A 16,335-nucleotide genomic window follows, 5' to 3' on the forward strand; every position below is an offset into this window, starting at 1 on the left:
CAAGTGGTGCGCCTAGTGGTGCGCTGCGACACGCCTCCCCATAAAATGTACAGTAGGTACCCCTCAGAACTTTAAATCGCAAACTGCGCCCGTTACCCTGAGACATAAAATGACAAGTCTCAAAACCAGAAAGTAGCAATGCAATGACATTTCCAAAATAAATGAACGTTAATAAAAATGAAAAAATTAAAATGACAAAACGAAGACAACACTAAGAGGAACGGAAGGAAACAATTGACTCAATAAACGAACTGATGACGCTAACCTAACCTAACCTCATCTATTTTTGATGCTGACTTGCGTACTCGCGTTATGCCCGTACGCCAAAGTTAAATTGCCACATTTTTTTATACTTTTTAAGCCAACAATAGATAATTACGTATTGTTGGCCGAAAAATGTGAAAAAATATATCGATAATCTCAATTTATCTAGAATAATATCGATATTTTGGCCTAAGTCGGTTAGTCAGTTCCCAAGAAGTTTTCCCAAAAAAGCTTATTAGTTACCGAGTTATACGTTAGAATCTCTTGTAGTACGTAACTAGTAGATAACAGTTCGCTCATTTAGTGCAACATTGACTTAATTGCAATTTTGGCATAATTGAATTAAGACTTAATTAATTACGTATTAACATCCTTTATCCAAATTTGCCAAAATTACAATTACATCAATGTAGCACCAAATAAGCGAGTTGTTCTCGTCTGTGCCAAAAAACATTGTATGCTGAACTGTGCTCAAAAAAATATCGAATTTGATACAAATTTTATAATCGAAAAAATAACGATTAACACACAAGATTTAAAAAAACTAAATTTTTTTACATCGATATGTTTTACCCAAGCCCAGCCGAAACACTAATTGTGAGGAACCAAGATATTAAGAGGAATCCCGCCCTGTAGCAATGTGTAGAATGTTTTTAAGCTTAAAATTATGTGATTTAACAACATTTCAAATATTGTGATACGGAGTAAACTCATAAAAGTCAACAAAGACTACGTGAACTTTACGACGAAAGAACCTAGAACCTTAATTGTTTACTTAGAAGTTATCCCGAAGCGTGTTCGTGATGCTGCTAAAGCAATGTTTAGAAATAAGATATTTATTATAACAGCGCGGAGGTAGTAACGGCGACATAGAACATTATAAACTGCGAAATTTGAAAAATCAAACCTCGTAACTAATGTCAAACAAAACCGACAACCAAATTACAAAACAACTAACTTTGCTTTACCTAGGATAACTGCCTATGTTTTGTGTCAATAATAGGTTTAATTGACAAAAATATGCAATAGTAAGATGATAAAGCACTTCAGGTGTTTATGGTGGCATGAACTGCCATTTTTGGCGCTATCATTGATTCCACTATAAATTAACCGCCTCTACAACCTTTTAATAATGACGTTCTAAAACATGTTTATTACTCCTTATATAATACATGTATGATAGGTATCTAGTTAAACTAAAAATTACTCGTCCATTCTAAACCGCTTGTACACCATTATCAATGACTTCGATATTACATATACAAATTATTCTAAACCTTTCTTGAATTTCCAACTTTACCCTATTTAATCAAAGTCAATTTTTATCAGTATTATTTTTTATTTCTTTTAATAAGAGTTTTGGCTTGGTTACAAGTCCTTTGAGCCATGTCTTCGTTTAAATATCGGGATACTCAGTAATATTTTCCATTGTAGTTCTAATAGTTATGTTTTCAATTTTATTTTTCAACTTAGTTCACATTCGGGTTTTTTTACATAGTATTTTAAGCGGCGGGAACTTTGAATTCGTAATTAGTGGAATTTTCAAGATAAATCTTGAATTCATTACGACGTCTTTTGTAATTTGGTTTAAGATAAGGAATATAGTTCTAACATTCTTCATCACTATTTCTTTCTTCGTTTATTATACTTAAAATAAAAATAATCTTAGTAAAGACTGCAGTTGTAACTATAAAAGTCCGTCATTTTTTGGACATTATTATTATCAGCATCATTTTTAGTATTTAGAATAGGAATGAGATTTTTTTTAAACAGCCAGGTTCTCATCAGTCTACTATTTCTACATAAAGCCTTAATATCCGATGTCCACCGCTTTTACTAAACAGCGTTTAGCGTAGTGGCAGCGGCACATTGCGAAATTGGTTACAATTTGCGACTGGCCAGTCAGGTCCATTCATACTGGCCGTACGGCGAACAGTTCATGTCAAGGTGGTTCATTAAAAATAATTGGTACTAGCCATTGCGCTTGCTTTTTTTAATAAGTGTGAACTAATGAGATTTCACTCTGTGGACTTCTTATTGTAGGTATTATTTTCAAAAAATTATCAAGTCTTTGTATGGAATCTCTGAAAAATATCTGTAATTACTCTTATTGGCATCTTATTGTTATCATAAAGACTTTCAATGGAATATTATATAGTATCCCCATAGATTTCGAATATAACATACCCGTATACCCGACTGTCGCCGGAGGTAATTTCTGCATTATTTTGTTCATAGTCATTGTTGGCGACAGACCTTTTTATATATATTTATTCATATTTCGAATTAAGTTTGTTTTTTATACTTTGATCATGGACTTAGATATTGTTTTTTTGATAGTCATTTATACATGAAAGTGATTTGTGAAATTATATTATATTTGTGAAAATAAGGATTTGCCTCTGCCCTTTTTAGTTAGGATAACTAAAAATTTTAGCAAAATATTTGGTTTTTCATACAAGAGCTCCAATAATCGCGGATATTTCGTATATAAAATACCAAAATTAACTAACCATCACTATATCTTATACGTATAAAAAGAAACAAAAACAATAGTTTATATGTAAAAATACTACCTTTTCTAAACTACCTTTTACGTATTATTGTGACGAAAATGCTAATTTAATGCGTAGAAAGTCTTCCTTCTGTAATAGTATCTTTATTATGAAACATTTTAATACGCGGCCATATTTTTTATTTTCTTGTTAATTTTTGTATTTTTTTTTAAATCGGCAATTTCGAAAAGGGTCCGCTGTAAACCAGCACTGTGGCTCCACCGCAGTATTTGCTGGGTTGCGCTCTTTTTAGTGCACATCGAGTATATTTAGTGCAATACACTTTAAGCATAAAATCATAACACTGTACTTTGTAACATGTGTTGTGCTGAATAAATTTATTTTCTTTCTTTCAAACATTAAGAAAAACCAAAACTGCACCACTCTCAATGTCCTGATTCTACACAATCACGTGAAGTGGGCGATCGATGTCGAATTTCCTGCGTAACCCCATTTACCAATATCCGCCATTATAATGCCGTATTAGAACTAATAGCTGAATAGTATATTAAGGGGAAACCTTTGTTTAACCGAGATACCGTGGAGGTAGGTCGTTAATCAACCAACGCAACTGTCTGCACCTACAAACATATCTAGAAATTAATCATTACCATATTGCTAAGTGGAAAGCTCTGCAGAATAGTATTTCGTCTTACATGGGGTAATGCTGACAAAGAGATAGATAGATAGATATACACTTTATTGCTGACACAAAAGAACAAGAACAGTACACGAACAACTTAAAACTAATGCGGGCAAGGGCGGTCTTATCGCTAAGAGCGATCTCGTCCAGACAACCTTTGAGGTTGAGGAAACATAATCGGAGCGGGAGAAGTAATGTGCCAATTTACAAATCAAAATGAATTGAATTATATATAACTCCATTGTAATTTATCGAATACTTAATAAGTAAATAACAATATATTGTACCTACATATATAAATGTATAAATGAATATACCTAAATAAAATTATACTTACTAATAAATATATAACACGTTGCAAACTAAGACCGTGTTAGAAGATATTTACGCAGTCCGGTTTTGAGAATAGGGAGCGACTTAGAATGTTAAATTTCAGATGGGAGGTCGTTCCACAATTGTGTTCCACAAAGAGCTTTCATTCCTATTCAAAAGTACAAAAATACCACAAGACATAGTGATACTAATGTATTTTTTAAGGTAACTCAAGATTCTGTGACATTTAAATACATTATTTTACACATAAAAACATATTATGTCCGCTATATCAATAACAGAACATATTTAGTAACATAGTTCCTATAAGTAGGTACCTTTTTCTTTCAAAATAACTTTTTATAACAATAATTACGGAGGGTTTTAAAAATTAAAACAAAAATGAAACCACCTTGCAAACCATTCCTTGCGGATAGTCTTTATTTGAAAAGCATTTGACTGAAAATAGAAAAACATAAATTGATAATATTTTTTTTTCCTTCGTTCCACTTGAAACAGGACAAACATGTTATACAGATCTATGGCTTAGCCACAGACGACTATGGATTACACATGCCTCTCTGGTATTCTGCCACAACACGACATTTAAAAAATTCAATAACAACGAAACATACAATTTATAAAAATTTAATTTAAATTAAAAACCTTTCTACTGTAAGTAGTTGAGGAGATAGGTAGTCTGCATACTGTTCTGGTTGTGTATCAGATCAAGGTTACCATTGTATATTGTAATGTCATTGGTATTGCTTAGTACCTATACCAAATTGCAAGGCGATCGGACAAGGGATATAAAATTAACATTCATTTTATGACTGAGATCCCTAGTCAAGCTAAGAATAGAGCTGATGATCTTTAAAGAGCTGAACAAATGTTATTATTGATACAAAGATCGGACAAACACAAAGAAAAAAATGAATTTTTCTTTGTGTCGATCATTCTCGGACTAGTGACTACCTTAACTGCCTCGGTGGCCGAACGAACGGTTACCACGCTGGACTGCCACGCAGAGGTCGCGGGTTCGATTCCCGGGAAGGGAGAAATATTCGTATGGCCTACATTTATTTCTCTAGTGAGTTTGGGTATAATTTGTGGTTGTCTATTTGTTTGTCCATGGCACCCGCGATGCAGGGTTTCCCTAGTGCGAGGCTATGAGTGTGTGCGTTATTACCTTATTTCCGTGGCAATTTTTATTATTTAAATAATCAAATATAGAATTATGAAATAATATTTCACGATACAACACTCGAATATTAAATAATATTGCACGATAAAAAAATCGAATACTGAAATAATAAAAATTGCCACGAAAATTAGGTAGTGAACTAGTGTTACAAAAAGGAAACATTGGGCTAGTGCCCAATGTTTCCTTTTTGTCTTTAAGTAAAGAGAAACCCGAAAGTTTGTACGTTTCCTTAATTAATGGTACACAAATTTCAACTTTTCGTCGTCCTGAAGAGAGTTACGGACAGTACGGAACCCTTAGGAACTCCGGCCCTCTATCCATCTATATCTATCGCCCGATGTTCGGAAGAGTAGCCTTCTAAAACCACTCGAATCGAACGTTCACTCAAGAAATCCGAAATCCAGTTGCAAATGTCAGTGGGAAGCCCATAAGAAGAAAGCTTGCTTAAAAGGCTTGCGTGACAGACCCTGTCAAAAAACTTTGGAAATGTCTAAAGACATTTGCCATGTCTTTCTATAGCCTCGCTCCATAGATGAGAGGAGTACACAACTCCGAACGAACGAATCCGTACTGGTGATCATTGAGGAGGTCGTTGTCTTCAAGGTACGACAGGAGACGGTTATTAAGTAGATGTTCCTTAGTCTTGCAGAGTATGAAAGTGACTGAGATAGATCGGTTGTTGACAGGGTCAGCTCTGCTTGATTTTTTGGGCACTGGTTACACGTTTGCAAGCTTCCACGACCTGGGCACTACACCAGTCTCAAGTGAGAAGCGATACAAGCATGTGAGAACAGGTGACACTCAGGCGCACAGTTACGCAGGACTGTTGCTGGAATCCCATCTGGCCCGCTAGCTTTATTCCCGTCTAAACTTCGCAGAGTTCCGAGTACCTCTTTATATCTCTTACATCTTCGTTTAAAAGCACAAATACTACTTACATTCATTACATTATTGTTATAACTATTTTCCTCAAATTCAAAGCATGAGTAAAAACAAACATTACGGAAATTAACCCTTTACATCGTCTGTAACTGAAACTAAACAAACTGACAAACCGCACCTCAAGTTAGCCAAATGATTCACAACCATTATATTCCTTTCGCTTCCTTATGTCATTGCTACATAAATTCAACGAACTCAATGAGTTCCCACTATGTTTCATTTTCCTCGTTGGCATATTGTATAAGTGGTTGTAAATATATTTTTTAATTATTGTGACACAAGTAACATTTTCAATATACTACACCATAACACGACCTTTGTTTCATCAATATCATTTTGTAATTGATAAAAACATGAAAAAACTTTATTTGCCTGCCATAACTTTGCTTTTGACAGGACAGCTTATGAGTTCGTCCAGGGTAATACTGCCACCTTACCTATTTCTGCCGCCAAGCAGTAATGTCAGTATTACTGTGTTCCGGTTTTGAAGGATGCTGGTGAAATTACCGGCACATGCGACTTGTCAACTTATGTCTCAAGGCGACGGGCGCAATGGTAGTGCCCCTCAGATCTTTGCAATTTAAAGCTGGCACTGTAACAGTTACGGACAGGTATGTAGCTTACCATCAGGGACACGACTTGTCCGTCCCGTCACTTAATGTTATAAAAAAAGCAACAAAAAGTTGAAATTTGCGTACAACAAAGGAAACGCAAACATTTTCGTGTTTTCCTTTATTTAAAGACAAAAAGGTAACATTATACTTCAAATCAATAGCATATATCAAAATTCTACAAATTGTCGTTATAGACCCTAGAAATGTGTAAACTTGCGAGATTAAGTAAATATCACTATGTAGCTATGTATATACCACTATGACAGCTGAAAAGTAAAGTTTCAGGGGGTATAGTTACTCTTTTGTAATTATGTACTTCTCAGTTAACAGAAACCGATACTGTCATACCAGAAACAGAAACATTTTCAATATTTTTACATAGTTCTTGTACAACACAATATAATAACACAAAACAACCAGCTTGTCTCCAGTTCTACCATGATACCCAAAATTACATACCCTGCTTACAGTTTAAATTTCGACGAAACAAACGGACAAATTCCAGGATGTTCATAAAAAAGTTTGTTAATGTGCACATTCATTGAGAATTGTTTCGTTTCGGTGCAATAAAGTGCGTTTACAATGTAATCAATCTTGTTTGTGCTTCCAGTTAGCGCCGAAATATACACTGGGCGATAGAGTGCACCAAATTTGGACAAACATCCGCGTTGCGCTTACGCGGGTTTTGGTTTTCAAAGGGATTTTGATAGATTTTCAGCTACAGACGGATGTTTTCGAGTTACTTTAGAATATTTTGAGTATTAAACTTTATGTAGAACGATTTATATTCGCCAGTGTCTTAAAATAAATTTAAGCCATAGCCAAATACGAGCATTTTATAAGAAAAAAAATTTTGTTTTTGTTTTAATTTAAAATTAATGTAAAATTAACTATTTTTATTACTTTTTCTACAAATATAATAATAATGACAAAAATCGCACTCTTGGCGACCATAAGGCCACATCTGCAAAATGACAACTTTTCAAGAAAGAAATATAACGACACAAAGAACAACAATTGTCTATAACTTTTTATGCTTACATAGGAGAGCTATAAATTTGACATAATAATATGGCACCGCTATTACAATAGTGTCAAAGTTGGTCAAATTTAATAAAAAGGTTTTTTCATATAAAATGAAAACATTTTCTTAAATTTGATCAACTTTGGCTGTCCCGATTTTGATACATACAATGAAATGATACCTTCATAAAACTGAGCGACTAGTACTAAAAAAATTTTGATCAATTTTATTCATTTTCATGGACACTCACGCTTGGCCAAAAATTTACTATGCCAAAATGTTCTCACAAAAAACAGTTAATGATTCCTAAGACAGCTTCCTTGTATCTTCTCTGGTTTCGGATTTCCCCATACCGTCCCATTAAAAAAAAAACCATGCATATTCTTGCTTATAAATGTATTTGTGTAAATAAAAATAATGATATTATTCACAATAAGATCCATTCAGTTTTTTTTTTAATTTACAAATTGTATTTTCCCAATTCCACAATTTTGAGTTACGACACTATTATAATATCAGTATGATAAATATACATAATTTTGTTTCACGTAATCCGTATTATTTTGTGACTGATGATTCATGTAAAGAAAGCACCTTTGTCGAATGATCGCTTGTGACTTTATTATTATAACCAAGGTTACGAAATATTGTCCGGTATCTTGGTTGTGCATGTACTTTATACAATTTTTCACATATTTCTCGAATTCAATCCTGACTTAACGCAACTCATGGTTGCGAGAAATGACAAACCCAGCCCAACGCGCTGGCCTATATCTGTACATGTTTTGAACATTCAGTGGCGCAATTTCACGCTCGCGAGTGTAATCGCCTCGTTACCGTGTTCTTGATGGGTTATTCAGATTCCTTCGCGTTGCATTTTCGTCACATCTGGGCAGTTTAAAATGTCGACTATTTATAACACTCGAAAAAAAATACAGCTTATTAAATTTTATATCGATAAAATTAACAATATATGGAAACATCAAGATCGCAAGATCTTTGTGTGAATAATAATAACAGAATAGTGGAGTACACAAAAAATATATGAATATCATAGTAATAAACACATCATGATTCGATAAAAATAAATAGCGATACGGACACGAGTACATAGATATCGTTGTATGGACACTTGTTAGGTTAGTTCAAATAATGATCGTCTCTAATATAAACAATTATAAAATTAATACAATATAAAGTAGCATAATTGAAAATATCGAAATACAACAACGTCAAATAAAAATAAAATTACAGTTCCTTCCAGACAAATTTATCTACACTGTTTTGGAAGCTCGACCTCGTCCAAGGAAGTACAGCCACCTTACCTATTTCTGCCGCCAAGCAGTTGTGTGAGCATTAATGCGTTCTGGTTTTGAAGGGTTAGGGTGCTGGTGAAATTACAGGCACATGGGACTTGTCACCTTATATCTAAGGGTAACAGACGCAGTAGCAGTGCCCATTCAGATCTTTGCGATTGAAATCTTTGAGTGGCAACTGCTACGGACAGGTGTGTTGCTTGCCACCAGGCGCATGACTCGTTCTTCCCGTCACTTGGTATCATAAAAGACACATATATGGTATATGTCACTTCTTTATCTACCCTATTACACATGTATGTACCATCTTGAAAGTGGAATAACCCGACTGATGAAACTCACGCCATCGCCATCAATCAAAGGTTAAGTGGTTATTTGTATAGCGCACCATTAACTTCTTATCGTAATTATAAAACTTCCACTTTTAATTAAAGTGTGAGATGAAACTTGAATAATGTCAACGGTCACAAGTTGGTTTTATAATGTCCATTTGTCTGTTATCATGTTGCATTTGTTAATTATCAAACGCGTGAGAAAGATGAATCCATTTCTGGTGGTCTAGTTAAGTTATTCTCACTGTTAAATAGGTTAGTTACATATTTTACACATTAGACAATAGTAATCGTAAAACACGCTTATTTTCCCATTTCTCGCGGCTATTATGATTAATGTTGTCGATTATGTTATACTTCTATCTAGACAAATCTAGAAATTTATGTCAATGTTTGACTCTATTGTGATTTGAAGTTTATTTAATGTCACGATCTTTTATTGGTATGATAATAATTTATTTTTCTAAAATTACTCCGCTAGTGTTATAATTATTAATACAAATATCGAACACAAATCTATAGATCGATCGATATTTGTATTAATAAATATAACAAACTAGTGGAGTAACTTCACAAAAATAATTCAATGGTAGTAAAGCACCGTAAACTTAATATTACAATTATTAAAACGACATCTCTAGTCATCCTCTGCTAACTGTACAGGTACCTGGCTGAGTGAAGAAAAACTTTCATAGATGTGTCACAGATGGCACTAGGGCACAAAAACAACCAAAAACAAAGATCACACAGATAAACTCGTAAGGTCTGCTGGTTCGTACCGTAGCTCGTTTGGGAGAGCGTCAACTACGGTATGGCGAGTTCGAGGATCGAAATATTTTTTCTTTTTTATTCGTTGTTTGTTTTTAGGGACTATAGCGAATGTCAGAAAAATTTGAAGGATGATTTTATTAAACACTAAAATTGGTCAGCAAATATCTCAGGCCTACAACAATTTGCTTTTAATCCAGTCGTGGTTGTCGTACAAAAAAATCACGCTACAAATTTATGTCGAAGACCACAAAAACAAAGTACAAAATGACTCTCATAAAATCCTTTTTTAAGTAATATCCATCCACATTACATCCATATCGTAAACTGTCAAGATATGTCCTCGCGCAATTAAATTTTATACGTCGACATTTAAAATTAGCATGCCACAACGCTGTTTACATGAAGACTTGAACTTTTCTCTCCATTTCGACATTTCTTCGAATAACCCTTTCGTTGTATGTTAATAAAGTTATTATTATTACATGAAAATGACATGCAACATATGATTGATGACACATGTCATTTCAGCATTTTTAATACATGAGAAGTATGCAAAAGGATATCAACCTACATTAACAGGTTTAATATTTGTAATTTCTGTTTATTCGACGAATTATGACATTTAATTTTATGTCATTTTACGTTATGGCAAATAAATGAGAAGACTCAAAACATTTAGTACTACTCTTTACCAGATTATGCAATAGGCAAATTATATTTACTTAAACTTGAAAGTAGAAGAAAAAAGAAAGATGATTTTATTAAATTAAGACATTTTATACAAATGACGAGAAAAACGATATAAAAAGAAAAGAAAAATTAAAAACATTCGTGGACAGTCAATGACAAAGCCAAATAATCAAATTACATTCACAATTACAAATTAAAAAAAAAAAAAGAAAAACCAAATTAAACCACAGATTATTCACATAAATATAAACGAAGACACTAAGTATAAAGATACTTTATGTGGTGCCAGCCAGTATAAGCAATAATAATAAGTACGAGTATAAGTGAATAATACCTACTTCCCTATGAAAACCCTTAATTATAGTATTATATTTTTCATGCATTACCAATTGCTTTACTATGGTAGTATTTAGAATAAAAATTGCGTTATTGTAAGGAAAAATATAGACTTTCTTATTGTCTTTTGTATTAATGATTTCAGGTATTACTCACTCTATTCAAACATATTTGCCTCCGTGGCCAAACGGTTACCATGCTACGATTTCCCGGGCCGGGAGAAATATTTGCATGGCCTACATTTATTTGTCTCGTGAGTTTGGGTGTAATTTGTGGTTGTCTATTTGTGGCGTCCATGGCACCAGCGATACAGGGTTTCCCTAGTGCGGAGCTATGAGTGTGTGAGTTATTATTATTATTAAATGATTCATAACTTAATTACAAAAAAACTTATAAGTAGAGTATGTTACTAATACAAATTATGCGTATTACTTGAGAGTTTCAAAATGGCTACCGTAAAAATATAACGGTTTCCCGCGACAAAATGACGACACACTGCGACTTTTAGCAGCGATGCAAACGCGCGTTCATGAAACGAAATATCTGTATAGGTTTATACACATTATTTTGTTTTGTTAATTGTAAGAAATGAAACTATCCCATATCCTATATGTCCCATGGTCACGGTTGACAGTCAACCTGTAAAGGGCCCGAAACGTCGGTTTGTTTGAAAAAACAAATATACGCGATTTAAATCCGTAAAAATAGTTTCATTTCCTATGTGTAACAATCGCGACAACCTAAGAACTTGTTAATTGTAAATTTGAAAGTGAAATTAATAAATACATTAAATAAATTAGTTAATTAATTTAAAACGTGCATAGGTTATTGTATCGCGTTTGTGTCGCATTTGCATCGCGTTTGTATCGCGTTTGCATCACTCTAAGATCTGACAGTACAGCCAATTAGACGCCTTAGCCAATCCCGAAAAACGAAAAAAATTTCTACTACGTGTTACTTGAAATTTATATTTAAAGTTTAGGAAAAACTGTTCCGATCTATGATCGTTCATAACACAAAGACATGAAAAACAATAGTCGTATAAAAATAACAGCACTTTCCACGTGGACAACACCTCCAATTTTTTCCAATTTCCTACCGATTTTCCAACAAATTATACGGGCATTGACCTATACGGGGTATATTATTATTTATCACGGGTAACGAAAATCAGCAGTACCGTACAGACACTCGACCACAATAATTTCAGACAGGTGATCAATATCAAATTTTTTTCATTTTAATGTAATGAGTCACACCCCTTCGGGTGTAATTGTGTAATGCAACAAGTTTAGCTCGTACCTCTACCATGAGATTACAGTAACAGTTATCGCTAGCGATCGCGTAAAATGTTTAGCATACAAAATGTTGTTGCTTCTTATTACCGCTAGGGGCGCTGTATAATTTACCGTACAAAATTGTGAAATATATTACGCGGTCGCTAGCGAGAACTGTCACAGTAAACTCGTGGTAGAGGCAGTCTATTTTACACGTTTTTAAACTTTCGCTTTGTAATTACAGTACAAATGGGAATAAACGTGATAAAATTGAAGTAATGAGTCACCCCTACCAATTTTTTTAAAATGTAAAGTAGGAGACCATCATCCATGGAATTCTGTAACTGTCTAAGCCAGCCTTTGAGAGTACTGTTGTTTCGCTATTTTGAAGAACCCACCCAAGTCTTAGTGAAAAATAAACAATTCACGAACATGATAACCGTGTGGTCCGAGTAGTACCTATGCCGGCATCAATCAACAGTGCCTAAATACCTTTCACATAAGTGCACTGTACTTAGTGTGAGGCTTGTTGGAACACTATATTATTATCACATTTTGTGTGCCTTACATAAGAAATGATACTACTCACTTCATCACTTCTTTTATACAAAATGTTTTATACCCATCGAACTACAATAATATGAAATAGCAGATATTTAGCAAAGTTTCCCGTTATTAATATCTCTTAAGTATATTATACTACATATTATAATAACATCTTAAATTTAAAATATAAGTCCGTCAGAGTTGCAATAAAGTTGGTAACCTCGAGAGGAAACATTATTCATACACGTATCGAATACTATGTTAAGATTTATAATTAAACGAGGAATTAAACATAATTTGCTTTCGTTGATACGTAAACTACGTACATAGTTAGTTACTTAGAGTACATAAAGATTTCCACACTCCTTAAGTCAGAATAAGGTACTCAAACTCTCCAAACGTTTTGTTAAGTCACAGAGAAACAATGATTTATTAAATTATAAATCTTAACACAAAGATCCTTCGATCTGACTGGACTCGAACCTGCGTCTGTGCCATACCAGGGCGATCACTCTACCAACTGAGCTACATGTCAAGTCAACAGACCTTACGAATTTTAGTAACAGTAGAGCTCCTTGTGAAAGAGTTCGTCTAGGGAAGTACTGCCACCTTACCTATTTCTGCCGCCAAGCAATAATGTCAGTGCTACTTTGAAGGGTAAGGGTGCTGGTGAAATTAAAGGCACATGGGACTTGTCAATTTATGTCTCAGGGTGACAGGCGCAGTGGTAGTACCCCTCAGATCTTTGCGATTTAAAGCTCTGAGTGGCACTGTAACTGCCACGTTTATATACGTTTGCAACAAATCTTTGTATTTAGTTTTAACGAATTTTTCGCCGTAGCGCCATCTGTGAGAAATTTATAGAAGTTTAAAGGGAATTTATTTTTATTTCAGTATTAGGTTACGGGACGAGACGTAGATAATTAATATTTAAAATTAATTTAATCTGATACGCCGTGATAGAACAGGCGTTTCTACAGTCAATTCGTGGCACCTTTAGCAACATAATCACTGACAATCATCCAATATCCAAATAACCTTGAACCTTATAAACTTGAAAAAGAAGCAAAGTGTCCACCCATCAGGGTTGCTTTTGAGTACTAGTCGTGACTCTGTTTGAAATTTATACCACAAAATCCGGGCAGTCACCCGAATTATACCTCAACATAAATATGACAGTTCAAAGGCTTCTCGATGATCCAAGTTTCTTTTTATGATATCAAATAACGGGACGAACAAGTCGTGCGCCTGATGGTAAGCTAAGATGGTTGCGGTATCACTCAGAGCTTTAAATCGCAAAGTTTCGAATGTCGCCCTAAGTTGACTTTTCAACTTACGTCTTAGGGCGACATTCAAATCTTGAGACTTTTCTCAAGTGCCTGTAATTTCACCAGCATCCGTGACCCTTCAAAACCGGAACACAGTAATGCTGACATTACTGCTTGGCGGCAAAATAGGTAAGGTGGTAGTACTTCCCTGGACGAACTCTTCCACAACGAGTTCTGCTGCTACTAAAAACTATTTGTGGAAAAAAAATTACGATTACGTACTTAATTCAATAGTTATAAATCTTTTGGTTTCATTAATTCCTGTCACTTAATATTTCATAGGAATAAAATCTAGGAAGCAACACAATTTCAAGACAAAACACAGGCTGTTGTGATATAGTCAATGCAATGTTTTGAATATGACACTAGTGTTGTTTGAGTGAGTCGCAGTTTCAATTTCTACTTGCTAATGTGACTATTGTCAACAAAAACGACGACTGAGTTGAGCAAGTTCCTGTTTTTAACCAGACCACAAACGTCATTTTTTGATTAATTATAACTATTTACGTAATTAAGGTCGATTATTTAACAAACAAGCGTTACACAAGCGATTACAAGATTTAAAGAAGTATTACAAAATTTCAAATAAGGGAATTTAATACAAGATAATTGATTATTAAGGAATACTTTCTATGGATGACATAAAATTACGAGTTTACGCCTCGAGCCCTTAACACCATTTAAAACTGTTGACATATGACCGCAATAAAATAATAATTAATTGCTTTAAGTTACAGTTAAAATGCGATTTAAATTTTTATCCGAAAACAGCTGGTGATGTATTGGAGTTTCAGTTTCATATCAATCAATGCAATTATCTTACACCGCTCCACTTACCTATTAACACATTTAACACGATGTGCGTAAAATGCACATGTGTTAAAGTTTACAGTAGTTACGCAAGGGTATCTTAAAAACTGGTAGTGTACAAAGGGCACGTTATTAAGTTCGGAGTCGATGTTCGGTATCGCAACCGCCTATGCTATAAGTTGTAAATCTTGGGCTCAATCAAGCGGAGAAAGCGGCGCTCAAAACCGTTTCGATCGTCACTATCATAATTGACTATCGGATTGTTGTAAGATATTACTTATTTATTGTTTTTCTCCGATTAATAATTGCATTTAAAATTGTTGTCGCCATGACAATCACGGCTTGCCTTTCTTCTTCTCGATATCAGAAATTAAATCTGAATTAATATATATCTCTATATACGCTTTTCATTTAATAGATATCTGTAATGTATAACTAATATTTTAAATAATCTGTAAGAATGTCATCCCAAAGCAGTCTCTATAGCTAGAGCAAACAATGGATTTTGCTACAATATTTATAGTACTAACATGATTAATGTACGGGAAACATGGATGATCATCTCTAGTTTGCTACCTTTAGAGGTGGAATATTTTCTTCAAATGAATCATATACATAATATAATTCTGCCGCCAAGCAGTAATGTGAGGAAGCATTACTGCTTTAGGTTTGAAGGATAAGGGTGCTGATGAAATTACAGGCACATGGGACTTGTCAACTTATGCCCCAGGGTGACAGGCGCAGTAACTGCGTCGCTTAGATCTCAGCGATTTAAAGGTATGAGAGGCACAGTAACACATGTGGATAGGCGTGAAGCTTAACACCAGGAGCATGACTTATTCGATTTAGCATCATAAAAAAACCCCCAGATTACAAATATCTCGAGATCTGTGCTTCTTGTTCGTCGTTAAAAAGCCGTTAACTCAAACCAATCCTACCCACGCATCAACTAGATCGTGTTTCCCTTTCTACGGCAATGCACTTAAGGAACTGCAAGTGCATTTCATAACACCCATAACTACTACTGCAGCTACTACGACCAATGTTAAATGATCTGTGACAATGTTTGAATTTTAATATTAAAGGTTTTGCGATCATGAGCTAAAAGATGTTCAATAGCGGCCCTCAAAAAAAGTAGTTTAACATATTGCATTACGATCTTTTATTGGGTATGCCACGTGCGTGTTCATAGCAATCTTTGGAATAATTTCTCTTTTTTTTTTCTTCTACATATTCTAAATTTTTACCACAAATTTTCAGATTTAGTCAGAGTCCATTTGACAATGCTCATTGTAAAAATTGCGTTGGAGACAGGCCAGCCGTCTGGGCATTATCGATTTTTACACAACTGGTTTACTGTCTGCGACAATT

General features: G+C 34.3%; 1 protein-coding gene across 1 annotated transcript in view; it reads left to right on the top strand.

Annotated features, from left to right (window-relative positions):
• Positions 1-16,335, top strand: part of LOC113233136 (integrin beta-6-like) — a 71,140-nt gene that overhangs the window by 1,114 nt on the left and 53,691 nt on the right. The window lies entirely within an intron of this gene.

This window comes from Hyposmocoma kahamanoa, unplaced genomic scaffold, assembly GCF_003589595.1.
Source record: "Hyposmocoma kahamanoa isolate Upper Pololo Valley unplaced genomic scaffold, ASM358959v1 102, whole genome shotgun sequence".
Classification (NCBI taxonomy): Eukaryota; Metazoa; Arthropoda; class Insecta; order Lepidoptera; family Cosmopterigidae; genus Hyposmocoma; species Hyposmocoma kahamanoa.